General features: G+C 47.8%; 1 protein-coding gene across 3 annotated transcripts in view; it reads right to left on the bottom strand.

The window, feature by feature from the left end:
• Nucleotides 1-18,168, bottom strand: part of FOXN3 (forkhead box N3) — a 188,321-nt gene that overhangs the window by 60,326 nt on the left and 109,827 nt on the right. The gene's annotated exons all lie outside the window — the stretch shown is intronic.

The following is an 18,168-nucleotide window of genomic DNA, read 5'->3' as shown; positions in this document are numbered from 1 at the left end:
CCCTCAGCCATGTAACACCTGGATGAACATCTATAACCTACGTCTCAATATAAAGGCTTATAACGCTTTGGCCAAAGGGTTTTACTAAATGACCCTTACTCATGAGAATACCAACGCTGAAGTATTTAACTATGTATTTTGTCACATTGGACTTAGCATCAGCTGGTTTTATTGTTACGATGTTTGAACAAGGGTGGCCTCCCGGAGTTGAATCGCGCTATTTTCTGCTCACAGGTGTAGATAATGCTGCTTTTCTCCATGGCTGCCAAATCTCGCAAGTCCTGTGGGCCAATAAGAAGCTGCCACGTCGTTCGTTGTGGCTTCTTATTGGATGATCATTAAAATGCCCAGATTAAACGCAGGTAACTACACAAGAAAATATCTCAAGAGCCGGAGGGTCCCTGGAGCGGAAAACACAGATATCTATATATCTATTCATTTTAGGCGTAACATTTTCAATGGTAAACAAAATATTTGGAGGGTTTTTACAACCTTTATCTAATGTATTTTCGTAAAGTGTCAGTACTCAGAACTAGAGGTGAATTGTTACTTTTGTTGTATCCGTTGTTTGTGCAGTAACGATGACAACATAATGACTAATTACGTAATTGGATAAACAGGAGTAGCCGATATGCTTCAATTTAGTGGACCCAGAGAAAATAGGCTATTCATTTAACCTTTAAAAGGATGCAAATAAGTGAATCAGTTACTTTAAGGCTGATTACATCTTCCTAAAGGTGCCAAATACACTGATGAATTGTTTACAAACTATTTTTTCACTTGCTTGTAGGACTGCAGCTTCCAAACAGATCAGATAATGCTGCAGTGCCGGAGAAAACTTTTCAAGAGGTTTTGCCTTAATGTTGTTTCTGCAGCTCATTCCTAATGAGCCCATTTAACTAAATAGCATGATTAAAGAGACCGTCTCATTAGAAGAGACAAATGTGGTTTGGACCAGTTCGTCGTCGTGGTTTCAATGCAATGTACAGCTCTGACAAGATGATAAGGGAAGGCCTGCGGCGAGTTGTCCATCATAATCCTACTTATTGTTCAGTGTTAGTCCTTACACGAGAGAAGACAAAACTGGCCACTCACCCACGAGATGCACTATACAGTGATACTAAGTACATTGAAACCCAACTCCATTTCCTGAAGTATAAGGTAGCCTAAAAGTACCGTGACCCCAAAACATGAATCTGCCACGGTGGTCTCTGCACCCAACAGCAACAACCAAGACCGTTCTTTCTAAACTCGCATGGCACAGAATAGAAGTTTCCCCGGTACTCAAGCAATGAGATCAGTTTCTTTCATACACAATACTATTATTTGTCCCTGTTGTATAGCTACGTTTGTTTGGTCCACATTCTCCGAAACAGAACAGTTCTTCGGTAGGGTCCAAATTCTGCTGCTGTTTGTGTTCGGGTGCCCAGGCCAGAAACCCCCAGCTAAAATCAGGATTTAATCTGAACCAATGTAGCAGTTTCCTAGACACGCTGGTTACACATTACTACAGCTGCTGATGTCCACGGAAGGGTTTAGTAGGATAACTGCACAAGGTTACGTTTGAATTTACGCGAATAATATGGAACTAGAACCGTGTGATGTCGGCCGGTCTAGGCGCCCCTGTAACCTGCAAAATGTATCGCGCGCCTTTGACTGCCGACGGCCGATAGTTTTGCTTTTAACTTTATATGGAATCTCTCTGTTACGTCGGGAGGACAGTGTTATACAGCGTACAAGTGATCTCACAACCACAAGTGAACGTGGTGTGTGCAATGTTTATAGAATGTTGTATAAAGCAGGCATTATTAATACAATATGGATACAAATAAAGTAGGAAACTGGGGTACTGCATGAGGGCCTCACAAGTTAGGAGCAATCCAAGCAATATCCTACATGTGTTTCTTCAAATAAATCAGTTCTGTAGTATTAGATAATATCCACTACCTTTATGTATTTTAAAATTCAACTCTTAATGAGCTTTAATATACTGAGCATCTTTTGATTTAGCAGGTTTAGTACACATCTCTCTCCTTCCCCACCCCCCTCCCCCCCAACAGTGCAAGATCTTTGTAACACTTTCCTATTTGGAATAATTTGTTGCCAATATTCCCAGCAGTTTGAGTTGCAAACTGTAATAATAGTTAATGTTACCTTATTTAAAACCAGAGACAGAACATGAAACACAGACAGCTCAGTGCACATCCAGTGAAACTTATACACGGTACAGTGCCTAAATATATATGTACAGTATAGATATCTATTAAATAAAATGGTCTTTTAGTTTAACATTTTGGCCAAAGTGTTGTAAGCCCTTGAGCCACTACATGGCAGACCATGTATGTTTTACAATTCTTGTTCAGCTGGTCTTAGCTGATTGGAGGTTGGCTCCTCCTACCTAATTGAAGTTCTCCCCCTCCCACATTTAAATGGTTAAAAGCTCCTCCATAGCATCTCCCACTCTCAGGGGAACTTGCTTGCTTGCAGTTTGATTGTGACAAATCTAATTCAGAGTGCTTTTCCTGGTAATGTACAGGTTAATAAATGCTTCAATCAGACTTAGAACTATGCAACTAATTTTGACAGATTTATTATAAATCATTCTTCCTGGTAATGCACAGGTTATTAAGAATTTATATTAGTGTTAGGTACCCTTGAGATGTGGTCTGCCGTGTAGTGGCTCAGGAGCTTACAACACTTTGTCCAAAATGTTAAAATAAAAGACCATTTTATTTAATAGATATCAATACATGTATATTTAGGTACTGTACCGTGCATAAGTTTCACTGGATGTGCACTGAGCTCTGTCTGTGTTTCATGTTCTGTCTCTGGTTTTAAATATATATTGCCATGCTCAGTAGCACTCCTCTGTGACACTTATATGCTTATATTTATATATGTTTTGTTATTTTGGGGGTTCAATATGAGCTTGTACAGTAGGTGTCCTGTATGTTTTACAATTAATGTTACCTTAGTAATATCAGGATACATTGTAGCTGCTGAGTTACACGGACTGAAGGATTGATTTGAAACGGAAAGGAAGCCATGTAGTGAACCCTGGAAAGCAGGATTTTGCTGATCAATCACAGGAGAACTAAATCAATCGGCAGCTTAGGTCAGGGGTGCGCAAACTGGGGAGGTGCGGCGGTTGCAGAGGCCCCGCGTTCTTCCCCCAAGACATTCAAATTCATGCCGGGGGATCATGTGAGGCCTCTGCAATTTAACTTACCTTGTCTTCGGCGACGCCATGGCAACACGGCGCCAAGAGCCAGAGACAAGGTAAGGGAGGGGGGGCACGAGCCGGGAGGGAAGCAGGCAGGGGGGCACAGCAGAAAGGGAAGCAGGCAGGGTGGCGCAGCAGGGAGGGAAGCAGGCAGGGGGGGCCCAGCAGGGAGGGGCAGCAGGGAGGGAAGCAGGCAGGGGGGGGCAGCAGGGAGGGAAGCAGGCAGGGGGGCGCAACAGGGAGGGAAGCAGGCAGGGGGGGCAGCAGGGAGGGAAGCAGGCAGGGGGGCGCAGCAGGGAGGGAAGCAGGCAGGGGGGCGCAGCAGGGAGGGAAGCAGGCAGGGGGGGCCCAGCAGGGAGGGAAGCAGGCAGGGGGGCGCAGCAGGGAGGGAAGCAGGCAGGAGGGCGCAGCAGGGAGGGAAGCAGGCAGGGGGGCGCAGGAGGGAGGGAAGCAGGCAGGGGGGCAACAGGGAGGGAAGCAGGCAGGGGGGGCAGCAGGGATGGAAGCAGGCAGGGGGGGCAGCAGGAAGGGAAGCAGGCAGGGGGGCGCAGCAGGCAGGGAAGCAGGCAGGGGGGGCCCAGCAGGGAGGGAAGCAGGCAGGGGGGCGCAGCAGGGAGGGAAGCAGGCAGGAGGGCGCAGCAGGGAGGGAAGCAGGCAGGGGGGCGCAGGAGGGAGGGAAGCAGGCAGGGGGGCAACAGGGAGGGAAGCAGGCAGGGGGGGCAGCAGGGATGGAAGCAGGCAGGGGGGGCAGCAGGGAAGGAAGCAGACAGGGGGGCAACAGGGAGGGAAGCAGGCAGGGGGGGGCAGCAGGCAGGGAAGCAGGCAGGGGGGCAACAGGGAGGGAAGCAGGCAGGGGGGCGCAGCAGGGAGGGAAGCAGGCAGGCGGGGGGCAGCGGGGAGGGAAGCAGGCAGGGGGGCGCAGCAGGGAGGGAAGCAGGCAGGGGGGGTCAGGGGGGGGGCAGCAGGGAGGGAAGCAGGCAGGGGGGCGCAGCAGGGAGGGAAGCAGGCAGGGGGGTGGCAGCGGGGAGGGAAGCAGGCAGGGGGGTGCAGCAGGGAGGGAAGCAGGCAGGGGGGCGCAGCAGGGAGGGAAGCAGGCGGGGGGGGCAGCAGGGAGGGAAGCAGGCAGGGAAGCAGGCAGGGGGGCGCAGCGGGCAGAGAAGCAGGCGGGGGGGGGGCAGCGGAGAGGGAAGCAGGCAGGGGGGGGCAGCGGGGAGGGAAGCAGGCAGGGGGGGCAGCGGGGAGGGAAGCAGGCAGGGGGGCGCAGCAGGGAGGGAAGCAGGCAGGGGGGCGCAGCAGGGAGGGAAGCAGGCAGGGGGGCGCAGCAGGAAGGGAAGCAGGCAGGGGGGGGGGCAGCAGGGAGGGAAGCAGGCAGGGGGGCGCAGCGGGGAGGGAAGCAGGCAGGGGGGCGCAGCAGGGAGGGAAGCAGGCAGGGGGGGGCAGCAGGGAGGGAAGCAGGCAGGGGGGCGCAGCAGGAAGGGAAGCAGGCAGGGGGGGGGCAGCAGGGAGGGAAGCAGGCAGGGGGGGCAGCAGGGAGGGAAGCAGGCAGGGGGGACAGCAGGGAGGGAAGCAGGCAGGGGGGCAGCAGGGAGGGAAGCAGGCAGGGGGGGCAGCAGGGAGGGAAGCAGGCAGGGGGGGCAGCAGGGAGGGAAGCAGGCAGGGGGGGCAGCACGGATGGAAGCAGGCAGGGGGGCGCAGCAGGGAGGGAAGCAGGCAGGGGGGGAAGCAGGGAGGGAAGCAGGCAGGGGGGGGCAGCACGGATGGAAGCAGGCAGGGAGGGCAGCAGGGAGGGAAGCAGGCAGGGAAGCAGACAGGGGGGCGCAGCAGGGAGGGAAGCAGGCAGGGAAGCAGGCAGGGGAGGCAGCAGGCAGGGAAGCAGGCAGGGGGGGAAGCAGGCAGGGGGGGGGGCAGCAGGGAGGGAAGCAGGCGGGGGGGGGGCAGCAGGGGGGGAAGCAGGCAGGGGGGGAAGCAGGCAGGGAAGCAGGCAGGGGGGGGGGCAGCAGGGAGGGAAGCAGGCAGGGGGGGGGGCAGGGAGGGAAGCAGGAGGGGCAGAAGGGAGGGAAGCAGGGGGGGCAGCAGGGAGGGAAGCAGGGAAAGATTGTGCACCCCTGGCGTAGGCAACTCATTTTCAATAAAAGGTAATCACAGGCTGCATATATTAAAACGAAAAACGTATATATATATATATATATATATATATATATATATGTTTAAGCTGCTTGGTTTGCCTCTTTAAAGGGGGAGTCCAACCTAGGACCAAGAGGAACTAATGGCGGGGACATGTTTAATATGTTGAATGAAGGTAACGGGGGCCTTTTTGAATAATAAATAAATAAATAAAAAGCAGGTAGATATAAATATATTTAAATAGAAACATTTCACACACAAGTAAAAGTTGCACTTTAAAGTGACTTCATTTTTCTAAGATACCCAATGACACCGACCATCAGGTGGTTCTTTTTTAGCGCTACAGGGGAGCGACGCGAACACTTTGCCCTGGGAAGGAGCGCGGACCTTTTGGGTGAAGCCGGAATGAAATGCTTGTTTACACTTTATCTGTCTCAGCCTCGGCTCCGAAAGGCCAATGAAACACCATCGTTTCTACGTTATCCTCAACACTATTGTCAAAACAAAAGGAATGGTTTGTAGAACCGCCGCCCGCAGCTTAGCGGGAGATAATATCACAATTCTGCTGCCTAGCGACAGTCAACAATGCCCCGTCCCAAACACACAAACGCTTGGGGCCAATTATATTCTGGGAAGACATTCTTTTGAAGGTGAATATTTGAGAGCATTTCTTCACATGTAACCTGCAACGTAGCAGAAAGAATTCTAATGACAGGGGATTACTACACACCGATGTGCTGGCGTCCACGGGCTATTCATCGCGTTCTTTTTGTGCACAGAACGCATTGTGAAGTGTCAGTCCCACTGAAGAAGACATTTCAGAACAACACCGCTTCTACAATTTGTTCCACAACTGTTTAAAATATATTGAATCTATTTTCAAGACAATAAAAACCTCATTCTAAAATTGGGTTTCAAAAGTTAAAATAATTTCAATATATACATATATTTTATAACCATATATTATAAGCAACTTTAGATTGAATTAATCAGGACAATCCAACACAAACTCAGGAGGGATTGCACAGAGAGGAATTCTACTTTGGAATTAAGAGAGGATATTCTTTTAGGGTAAAAGGTACGACTTCATCTTTTAATTTGCCAGAAATATTATTACAAATGTCTTCTGGGAAATCTTGAGCTTTGAATGAAAATAATTTTAAAGGGACAGCGAGGTTTCCCATCACCCACACTTGGGGCGCACGATGGGGGCAGCAAGGGCAAGGTTTCCCATCCCCCTCACTTGGGGCGCACGAGAGGGACAGCGAGGTTTCCCATCCCCCTCACTTGGGGCGCACGAGAGGGACAGCGAGGTTTCCCATCACCCACACTTGGGACGCACGATGGGGACAGCGAGGTTTCCCATCACCCACACTTGGGACGCACGAGAGGGACAGCGAGGTTTCCCATCACCCACACTTGGGGCGCACGATGGGGACAGCAAGGTTTCCCATCACCCACACTTGGGGCGCACGAGAGGGACAGCGAGGTTTCCCATCACCCACACTTGGGGCGCACGAGAGGGACAGCGAGGTTTCCCATCACCCACACTTGGGGCGCACGAGAGGGACAGCGAGGTTTCCCATCCCCCTCACTTGGGGCGCACGAGAGGGACAGCGAGGTTTCCCATCACCCACACTTGGGGCGCACGAGAGGGACAGCGAGGTTTCCCATCACCCACACTTGGGGCGCACGAGAGGGACAGCGAGGTTTCCCATCACCCACACTTGGGACGCACGATGGGGACAGCGAGGTTTCCCATCACCCACACTTGGGACGCACGAGAGGGACAGCGAGGTTTCCCATCACCCACACTTGGGGCGCACGATGGGGACAGCGAGGTTTCCCATCACCCACACTTGGGACGCACGAGAGGGACAGCGAGGTTTCCCATCACCCACACTTGGGGCGCACGATGGGGACAGCGAGGTTTCCCATCACCCACACTTGGGACGCACGAGAGGGACAGCGAGGTTTCCCATCACCCACACTTGGGGCGCACGAGAGGGACAGCGAGGTTTCCCATCACCCACACTTGGGACGCACGATGGGGACAGCGAGGTTTCCCATCCCCCACACTTGGGGCGCACGAGAGGGACAGCGAGGTTTCCCATCACCCACACTTGGGGCGCACGAGAGGGACAGCGAGGTTTCCCATCACCCACACTTGGGACGCACGATGGGGACAGCGAGGTTTCCCATCACCCACACTTGGGGCGCACGATGGGGACAGCGAGGTTTCCCATCACCCACACTTGGGGCGCACGAGAGGGACAGCGAGGTTTCCCATCACCCACACTTGGGGCGCACGATAGGGACAGAGGTTTCCCATCCCCCACACTTGGGACGCACGAGAGGGACAGCGAGGTTTCCCATCACCCACACTTGGGGCGCACGAGAGGGACTCGGTTACAAATGGGATGAAAGTTTAGAAACGCATTTATTGGGATTAGCCAATTATTGGAAACGCAAACATGGCTAACCCGACGGTGCAAAAGAAATGTCCAAGAAAGCAGAGTAAAAAAAACGACAAACTGTAGCATCTGATAAAGACTTTGTTATGGTGTCGTCAGCGCTGTTTAGTAAATGAGGCCCTTTTTGGTCCTTCCAAAATAACAGATTTTAGTTTGATTTTCAACTAGAATTTATTAGCCAATGGTAATTGACTCAGGGGTGGGCCATTCCAGCCCTCAATGGCCACCAACAGGTCAGGTTTTCAGGATATCCCTGCTTCAGCACAGTTGGCTCAATCAGTCTCTGCTTCAACACAGGTGTCTCAGTCTTCGAAGACTGAGCCACTTGTGCTGAAGCAGGGATATCCTGAAAACCTGGCCCGTTGGTGGCCCTTGAAGACTGGAGTTGCCCACCCCTGGATTAACCCCTCCGTGGCAGAGCTGCTCTCCGCTGACACATGTAATGCCCTCGCCATCAATTTTAACATTTGCATCCGATTTTAAAAAACATTGGATAGCTCTTCAAGTTTGGTGCTCAAATACAAACCCCAAACAGCCCAACAATGAACGCTGCTTCCAAACCCGGCTCGCGGACAAAACACTGCAGAGCCAGCTACAATGTTGCAGTGATCAGGGCCTACGGATTCAGAACACGTTTTGTCCTGTGTACACACACGATTATAATGCCAGGAGAATTGCTTCGTTTCACAGTATATGTTTGCAAGGAATATTTTGCACAATAATCTATTCCCCCGCTCACTGACCTCTCCGAATAGCCGTTAGATAATCCAGTGACCCCAAATTCATACGGGAAATAAAGACAAACTTTGTAGAATTTTGAAATCGAAAGATATCCAGTGTCATTTAGCACAAGCAAAGTCTGGAAATAAGTCGCCTGCCAACCGCAACGGGCTCAATAAAAACGCAGGAAGCTACGAGTGTCAGAAACGTCGCGTCTGTGGGAAGTAATCCAACAGGCCGCAAACCTGAAAACATTACACACACGGCACTTTCAGTCAGTGTAATATGCCAGTTGCTACATATATGTTACACGGCTCTATCCAGGTGCAGTTGGTTAGACTAAATCGAACGGCACATCTATTTAAGCACATCTGGGATAAATATATGTAACACATTTTCCCAATTTAAATAAAAGTGAACAATTGTAATTTAAAGTCTACATCCTTAAAACAACGTCATGTCATTTTTGTTCATAAAACATTTTAATAACTAGAAAACAATCTGATTGCAATACACCGACATTTCCCCCGGAAAATAAACACATACGCAGACATGAAAGAGGAGATTGTGTAACATGTATCCGCTGGCCCTAACCCGAGCGTAACACGCCTGGAAACACGCTCAGCAACGCACCGCTGATTGAACTGGTCCCTGAATGTAAATGTATGGATGTATGGATGTATTTATCTATATAGCACCCACAATGTTATATTATTGTCTTAAAAGTGCCATATTCAATGCTCTGGAGAGAGACGCCACAAACATTTAAAATATGGAACTCGTTGGTTGGGTGTGTGTGCGTGTGTGTGTGTGTGTGTGTATATATTATCACACACACATGTTATATGTATATACACACACCACATTACATTTTGTAATGTGAACTCCGCAGAAGGAGGTCAGGTCAGTGCATGTTGGATAGAATGTATTTTGGAGCAGTTTGTTGCTGGTGCTGCAGTATCCCTGGGGTCCTTCAGCTGCAGGGCTGCCATGCCTCTGTTTGGTGTGGGGGGCCGTTGGTGGGTGTGGGGGGCCGTTGGTGGGTGTGGGGGGCTGTTGGTGGGTGTGTGGCGCCTCCGGTGGGTGTGATGGCCTCCGTTTGTGCTCCTCAGACACATGTTTTGCATCATGTTATAATGGTGGTATGCATCTCTATGGATACCGGCAACTCTGGCATATAAAGGGTGACTGATCCTTTTTTTCCCCTTCAACTAAGCCTGAGGGGGTGGGGGAGTGGAGGGGGGCGGGGGTGGGGGAGAGAAAGGGGGCGGGGGTGGGGGAGAGGAGGGGGGCGGGGAAGACAGGGAGCTGCAGGATCGGTTGTAAGCAGAATAAGTGGTACTGTGGTAGCTGTGTTTATAGGAACACAAGGGATTGGAACTTTCCCATGTATTGCTCTGTATGTCACTATATTGCACTGCAATGCGCTGCTGGACCCTCCAGCAGTGAAAGGGTTAAAGCAGCAATCAGCGCTGCTCCTTATTTTTAGGATGTTCTCTCCCCCCCCCCTCTCTCTCTTTTTTTATTTTTTATACCTGCACCGGGGGTTAAATACGCGCTTTGATAAGGACAGTGTTGGTGCTTTAACCCTTTGATTGCCGCACAGGACATGGTACCAAAGTGCGACGGACTTCCGGTCAGATTGCGCTCTCTGCTCCGCAGGAGATCAGAACGCCATCTCCATAGAGAAGAGCAGAAAGCCCCTCATGTACCCCTAAACCTCCAGACATGGTAGCTATATAATGGGGCATTGAACAGGTTAAGGGGGACGGGGGTATTCTAACATACATGGATTTGCCGTGTTTCACTGCATGCCAGCTTGTGAAAAAGAAGATGGGCATTCACTAGTGGAGGGGTGGCCAACTCCAGTCCTCACGGGCCACCCACTGGTGGCTTAATCAGTGGCTCACTCATTGACTGAGCCACCTGTGCTGAAGCAGGAATATCCCCAATACCAGACCTGCTTGTGGCCCTTGAGGACTGTAGTTGGCCGCCCCTGCAGTGGGTTCTCCGCCACTTCTCAGGCCACGCGATCCGTTGGGATACACCGTTACACGGCTGGGACGCAGATTCCTTCCCGTTTCCAACTTAGTGAGACTTCCCCCAACTCGTGTCGCCTTCCTGACCGGGAAACGGTCGCGCTCGGCTTTTGTACGAGTTTAGTAACAGTGTGCACTGGAAATATACAGAGGAAGGACACGCACGTAACCGAGAGAGGAAGGCAGCGCCCCGGGTCTGCTCTCCGGGTTCCCTGTTTCTTCTCCTTGGAAAATGTCTTCCCCGTGCTGTAGAAGGATTTAGCTCCGTTTATTTTCTTGGAGCTGAATGTCTTCACATGGAATAGGGGATGTTTACCGGCGTACAAACTTGTCATTTTTGTTTCACAAACTTCAGTACATCGTGGCTTTTAATATTCACAATTCACAAGGTTTACTTTTTTCACGGTTACTGAAATTTGCCAAATGTTGCATAACGTACAGTGAAAATCGTCACCTTTCACAATGGCCTCTCCCTGAAATGGATGGTCAGTGGCCGCTATTTCGGAGAATTTGGCAATTACTGTGACTTTCTATAAATTTTCACAATGACAAAAATGTGTTGATTTTGCATCTGCACATCAATGTTTTGCCATATCCACTATGCATATGTATGTGTGTATACATACATACATATATCCCAAAGTGATGACTGCATGCAAATTGTTTTCTTGTCCCATGCCACCGGCTTGTCGGTCCCAGATACGGTTTTCACAGCAGATTTCATCAATAATGAGAAGTCTCCCAGCGTCCCACCTTTGAAAGTTGGTGAGCCTAGTCAAGGGAAGGCCAACTCCAGTCCTCAAGGGCCTCCAACAGGACAGGTTTTCAGGACATCCCTACTTCCCCGGCCTAGTCCTACTCTGGGTACCAGACTAAGGCCTGACAAGCCTCTGTAGTTGCAAACAGGCTGACATTGCCAACTCAGAGGCGGTTATAATAAACGGCGTCTTGCAACCGAGTGGAAACGCACGCACGCACGTACGTACATACATACGCACGATCTGATCAGTAAGGCCTTGTACACATCTCAAACACGGATGACAGGGAAAATATGATGCACTTTTATCTCAACAAACAATACAGCACCAAAATAACACTTATTCCAAATATACTTATTGGTGTGCAATGCATTCAGAAAAAATACACATTTCTGAACACACGTTTGCTTAAAAAGAAGATTTGTTTTTTAGCTTCTATCGTTTGCCACCAAAACACACACATTATAACCTCAAAAATCTAACAGAGGCAGATATACTACAGTACAAACTAGAGGGGGAAAAGGATTGCAATATCTGTTTTATGGTACATTTCCCCCAAACATTTCCCTCTGGTTTATTTGCCAACAATGCATTTAATGAATTCCTGTCATCTTCAGCCAGAGGTGGGCGTTGTGAACGAGCCACAGGACACCGATCTGGTACTTCCATTCCCAAACTGGATTGTTTCACTCACTTGAGCAAAATCATTGCATTATACGTGGAACAAAAGCAAGGAGCATTTTAATTCTATAATCTCATTTCAAATCCGTTTGCCCGTTGCCCGTTCTTTTAGCCCTGAAATTGCAATCCTCTTTCAGTAATCGGAGCACTAATTGCTGCCAGCTCTTGCTGCCATTTCTGTACTTCCTTTTCTATTTGTTTGTGTGCTTGAGAGTCCGCCTTGGTATGGCCTGGTGCTCCTATTATACCGCCATGTAAACAGAGCAATACATAAATAGTAACACGCCCTTTACATGCACACTGAATTGCAGAGTCAGTGGACACATGCCATGTATTAAATCCATTTTCCATTCATTTGTTTATCCTCAAAATCCTAGCTATCCTGCAGTGAATCTTTAACACTTCGCTGCTGTATGGGAAAAGGGTTCTGAATTGTAGGCGCTTACAGACTTACACAGTTACATAGTAGATGAAGTTGAAAAAAAGACATACGGCCCTCGAGTTCAACTCATGTTAAATTCAAAACTACAGATATTTATCCTATATTTGTATTTCCAGTATTTTTTATCTAGCGGAAGAATTGAACGAAAATGTTGTCTACAGAATTCATCATTAACTTCCCTTTCAGAGGAAAAGTTATTTAATACGGACTTACACAGCAGAATTCTGGAACACTTATTGAGAAATGTAAGATTTTCGTCAGCTGGAATTAGCTTTGGGGTTACATCTAGACTCGCTTGTAGTAAATCAGGAGCCGACTAAGGGCGTGCCTCTAGTGCAGTCGTTGGCGACGGCGACACGGTGGGTGACGTCACCCGTCACCGTCGCAAGTTATGTTTCGCCGGGCGGCGGGGTCGCGGGATTCCGGCAATTTGATTTGTTCAAGGGCAGTCACGTGACGTGACAGACCTTGAAAAATCAAATTTTTGCCGGCTTCCAGTTTCCACGACGGCGCTCCATCGCCGTCACGCGCACTATAAGCGGCGACGGCGGCAATGTACTTGTTTTCGGGCGATGTCGCCGTCGCTATAAGCGTGGCCTAAGACACCGGACCAACTTCTTGGCTGTGTCGGATGCTGCAATCCAAGATCTCTCGGTTTTTGCCTGGAAAATATGTGAACCTTAACCACTTTACTGGTAGAGGTTCAGTGGAAAGGTCCTGTGGAAGGGTCTGTGTAAAATGCTAATTAGTCTCTAGAATGTCAAGTTCATGCCCCCCCCCCCGTTCAGATTAACCCTTTCACTGCCAGAGGCAGCTTGCAAGCCCTGTCAGGCAGCTAAAAGGTACGTTTGGTAGTTCTGACGTTCCTCATTCAGTTTTTCTTGAGACTCAAAACCATTTAAAAACTTTTTTTTTGATCCAATATTTCAAATAATAAAAAGTAAACACAGAAGTGTAATCCAGTTATCTCAAAACTAAACGCCGCTGTTAAGGCGGAGATGGCTGTGCCCACAGAAAATGTTAATTATCTGCTTATTTCAACGCAACTTAACCACTTTTATAAGGAACCCCAACCCTCTCTAATAGCGCGTCTGAGATCAGATGCATTGTAAGGAACCCCAACCCTCTCTGAAAGCGCGTCTGAGATCAGATGCATTGTAAATAACCCCAACCCTCTCTAATAGCGCGTCTGAGATCAGATGCATTGTAAGGAACCCCAACCCTCTCTAATAGCGCGTCTGAGATCAGATGCATTGTAAGGAACCCCAACCCTCTCTAATAGCGCATCTGAGATCAGATGCATTGTAAGGAACCCCGATCCTCTCTAATAGCGTGTCTGAGATCAGATGCATTGTAAGGAACCCCGACCCTCTCTAATAGCGTGTCTGAGATTAGATGCATTGTAAGGAACCCCGACCCTCTCTAATAGCATGTCTGAGATCAGATGCATTGTAAGGAACCCCAACCCTCTCTAATAGCACGTCTGAGATCTGATGCATTGTAAATTCTTCTGTATTTGGTACAATGTTCAAATGACCTGAAAATGGCCGGGAACCCTTTAGGGATGCCTGGGGAACCCCTGTTGAAAAACACTGGTGTACAGCCTCAACTACATGAGTAAGAATGTTTGTATTTGACACCATCCCTTTTTTTTATGGCTATCAAACGGAGCATTATCGGCTTCTATTTTACACTGGAGGACATTGTAGCAAAAAGCAGCTGAAAGTACCATCATACTGCTCAGCAAATGACACCTCCAGTTTCACAATAAACATTAGAGCCATCAAAATTCCTGCATTAGGAAGTGCAATGGAGCCGCGTGTTTATACATCTCATTGTCTGCCCTCCTCCGCATTAAGGACTATAACAGAAGAATCCTTAGGTGAGGTTTCCTACCTCTGCAGGAGCTCGGAGAAGCCGCTGTGTTTGCAATGAGCGGACACATTCGCGGATTCTTCAATAAAAACAGCTATTTTTACCTTGAGCATCAGTGTTTGAACAACAACTAACGAAAGAGGCCATTACAATACAAAGAGGCCATTACAATACAAAGAGGCCATTAGATCTTCAGGGAGCTTTCCTGCAGATTTAAACAAAATCAAAAAGATGTGAGATAACGACAAAGCCACTAATTTAAGCGTTTCATTAACCTCTTCCTTCTGTAGGATGTTGCACTACAATTAAGGCCGGGGTGGGCAACTCCAGTCCTCAAGGGCCACCATCAGGTTCCCAGGATATCCCTGCTTCAGCAATGACTGAGCCACCTGTGCTGAAGCAGGGATATCCTGAAAAGCTGACCTGTTGGTGCACCTCAAGGACTGGAGTTGGCCGCCCCTGATGTAAGGCCTCTCCGTTGTGGAAGAGGTAATGGTACTATCCCACATAGCCAAATTTATTGAAATCCCAAAAAAGTGCAAGAACTCGGCGACACCGCGTTCTCTTTCAGTTTGGACGTTTGTTTTTGATTCTTCGAAGGACGGAATAACCTAGAATAGACCAAGAAAATATATTTTCACAGGTGTAAAGTAGCTTTTGAAAACAATTCATGTGTGTACATGTACACATGAACACGTATGAAGAAGAGACCTGAGCTCTTTAAACACGCTCTTGCAGCTATAAATAACTCTCGTTAGACCACCGTTCTCCATGACTAATACGGCTACTAGAACTGTATAATATGTTTACAAGTCTAAAACAGCCTGGCAAGTGTAGGCCTAAATCCACACAGCCCTACAATGAAATCCAATAACGTAAACATCACGCGGGCGCCGTTCTTCTCCCAACCTATAACCGTACAATGAAGCGCTGTGGGCGACATACATATGGGCAATGTGGGCTTTTAAATATCCTCACGTTAGATAAAGGTTTGGGAAGCAAGTATGTGATGTCCTGTTTATAGAACTTCATTAATTATATCATTGAGCCTCTCTTCATTTCAGATATACACACGGTTAGTCCGTAAGAGTTCAGCAAAATATCCCTACCATGCCAACAAAGCAATGATTGCCATGAAGAATGATAACACAACCCCAGTGTGCCTGCTTTACAATTCAAGGGTCGTAGAAGAAATGGCCTCAATGTAACCTCTTAGTACAGAAATAATGAGTTATAGAAGTGCCAGAGATGTATGGAGATCTACACTATCATGCAACATTATCAACCAGATGCAAGAGTTTCTATCTAGATCAGACGAATATTTTGTAACAAAAACTCTTTAGGTATTCTCTTTTACTGTCCGATTATTAGCATGTGCAGCATTGTAACAAAATCGCATTGCCTCACCAACAACTTTTCTAAGCAAAACAACATAAACAATGCCAGAAAAATTACTTTCCTTAAAGCTGCAGTTCAGTCAATATCCTGCATGTGTTTTTTTTTTAATAAATCAGTTCTGTAGTAAGAAAAAATACTTTTAGCATTTTCTGTTTTTAAAAAAACAACTTTGAAAGACCAATTTTCTTGTATTCTATTTTAACAGCCATTTGCTAAGGCACTGCCCCTTCATGTCCTGTCACAAGCCCTGGCACACCCCTTTGTCAGCCCTGCCCTCCCTCTAGCACATGTCAGGGCAGGAGTGCTCATGAATATTCATGAGCTTCCACTGACAGACAAGCAGAATATAAACAGATCCCTTCACTAATTATGTCACCAAATTTCGACCTATCAATACATGGAGAACGAATTGACCTGCAGCTATACAGTTCTTTAGGTAATTAGAGATTGCACACATAAAACTATTGAAGTAAAAAAAAAAAAAAGACTGAACTGCAGCTTTAAAGACACTTCCCACAGATTACGTCTCAAGTAATTATTTCTAACTTAGAATCATAAACAAAACATTTCACTTGAAAACCGAAAAGCGTTTTTTTCCCATCTAAATGTCTTACAAATACCCCTTCTAGTAATATAAATCACAGAGCAAAGAATTCCGGGGAGAAAACATTTGATTAAAATATGTCATTCCTCTTCCACGCTGCGCTCGGAGTAACCGAACAAGCACATGTTAATATTTCCTCCTTATCCCCCAGATGAAGAACACATTATCTGAATAAAGCCACTGGGTTTCTTAGTGCTGGAGGGGAAATGTATCTGGGCATTTTTTGAACGATGACCGTACCTTCCAAATTATGCCATCATTTTCCAGCGGTAATCGCTTTGACAAATGAACAGGCGAGGAAGTGAAAGGTTCACGTTTTATGGGGCAGGCGTGGGGTCATACAGGAGATGCACTACTGTAAAAGTGTTACCATCTTCGGTGTCCTAAAAGCTACAAAGGAATGGACAAATGGGGTTTCCGCTGGCTTTTCAGCCTTCTGTGCAGTTTGTCTCCGGCTTTCTGGTAAACTCTATTCTGAGGTTTGCTCCTGAAGCTATCTGACCTCACGTTGTCATCTCACATAATTCATGCCTCTGCTGATTTTCACAAAGAGAGACCGAAGCAGGTACCACATCTCCCAAGACGAGGCTTGGAGCCAACTGTAGTCACAGTGTGGGGGTTATTTGTTGCCAAGGTAACGGTGTAGTTATACGTGCTAATGGCCTGTCCTTTTGCCAGGCAACAAACAGCCTCGTGATGCAACTGCACCTGTCTCAGCTATGTGTTGCTATAGCGACGCTCTAGTTACTATGGTTACCATCACGCTAATCGCCTAGCAAGGGCAGACTTACAGCAGTGTTCCCCTAAAGCCCAGCTGTTCCTCCCAATCTCTCACTGAAGATTGATTGTCTAGGCATGTGATGAAATGCTTCTCAACGGAGACGTACAGGAACTTCATTAAATGTTCCTCGAAACGATCACATTGCGCTTCCCTTTGCAGAACAAATATGAGACTTGCAAAACTACAGCCATGTCATTCCAAAGCAATAAAATATTGTTATGAACCCATGAAGTCTGTAATAGACGCACAGCGTCAGGGTGCAGATAAGTCACCGTTGTATTAAGGTTACAGGTAGGTTATATGCTGCTGACGAAAACATGGCCATCAACTCAGAATGTACTGTGCGGTTATATACTGTGTGCGGCCGTATGCGCGCACCTGTGCGAAGGCGCGTGCACACGTTTTGTGTGTAAACTGTGTGCGAGTGTATGACTGTATGTATGTGTGTATGTAATTTATTTGAAAAAAAAAAACACATCAATAAAAATAAAATATTTATTAACATTGTGCAGACACACACACACACACACACACACACACACACGTTTCAGCGCAACATCATTGTATTCCCCGTCTTCCTCGCTGTCGGCCGGATGCACGCTCACTGCCGTGTGCGTCCCTTGTAAAGAAGGGCTGACTAACCTCAGCCAATTATAAGTGCCGCGCGTGCGCACGGCCACTGTATAACAAGCCATAAAGATGCGGAATATTAATGATATGGGTGAAACAGCTCATTGATAACTTCCTATTACTGCAACCTAATTATCCTGCCCTGGCTGATCGTGTTTGAGAAGAGTTCAATCTTTACAATGGCCAAATAAACACACCTAATTCATTACAAAGACCAATAATTACACCCTGCCTTTATCCATTGCCTGCCCTGTGGACTCAAGAAGACGAGAGCAAAGCAAATGCACAAACAAACCGAGCGTAACCATAACAAAACAGGTTTTATCGTTAGAGAGAGCTGGTTACATGGAGACCGGACGATACAAATCTATAGTCTCCAACACACGGAGCTTCCAAAGCACAGGCGACGTCCAGTGCAG

The sequence above is a fragment of the Ascaphus truei genome, chromosome 9 (assembly GCF_040206685.1).
Source record: "Ascaphus truei isolate aAscTru1 chromosome 9, aAscTru1.hap1, whole genome shotgun sequence".
Lineage (NCBI taxonomy): Eukaryota > Metazoa > Chordata > Amphibia > Anura > Ascaphidae > Ascaphus > Ascaphus truei.
This window is presented reverse-complemented; position numbering and strand designations above follow the sequence as displayed.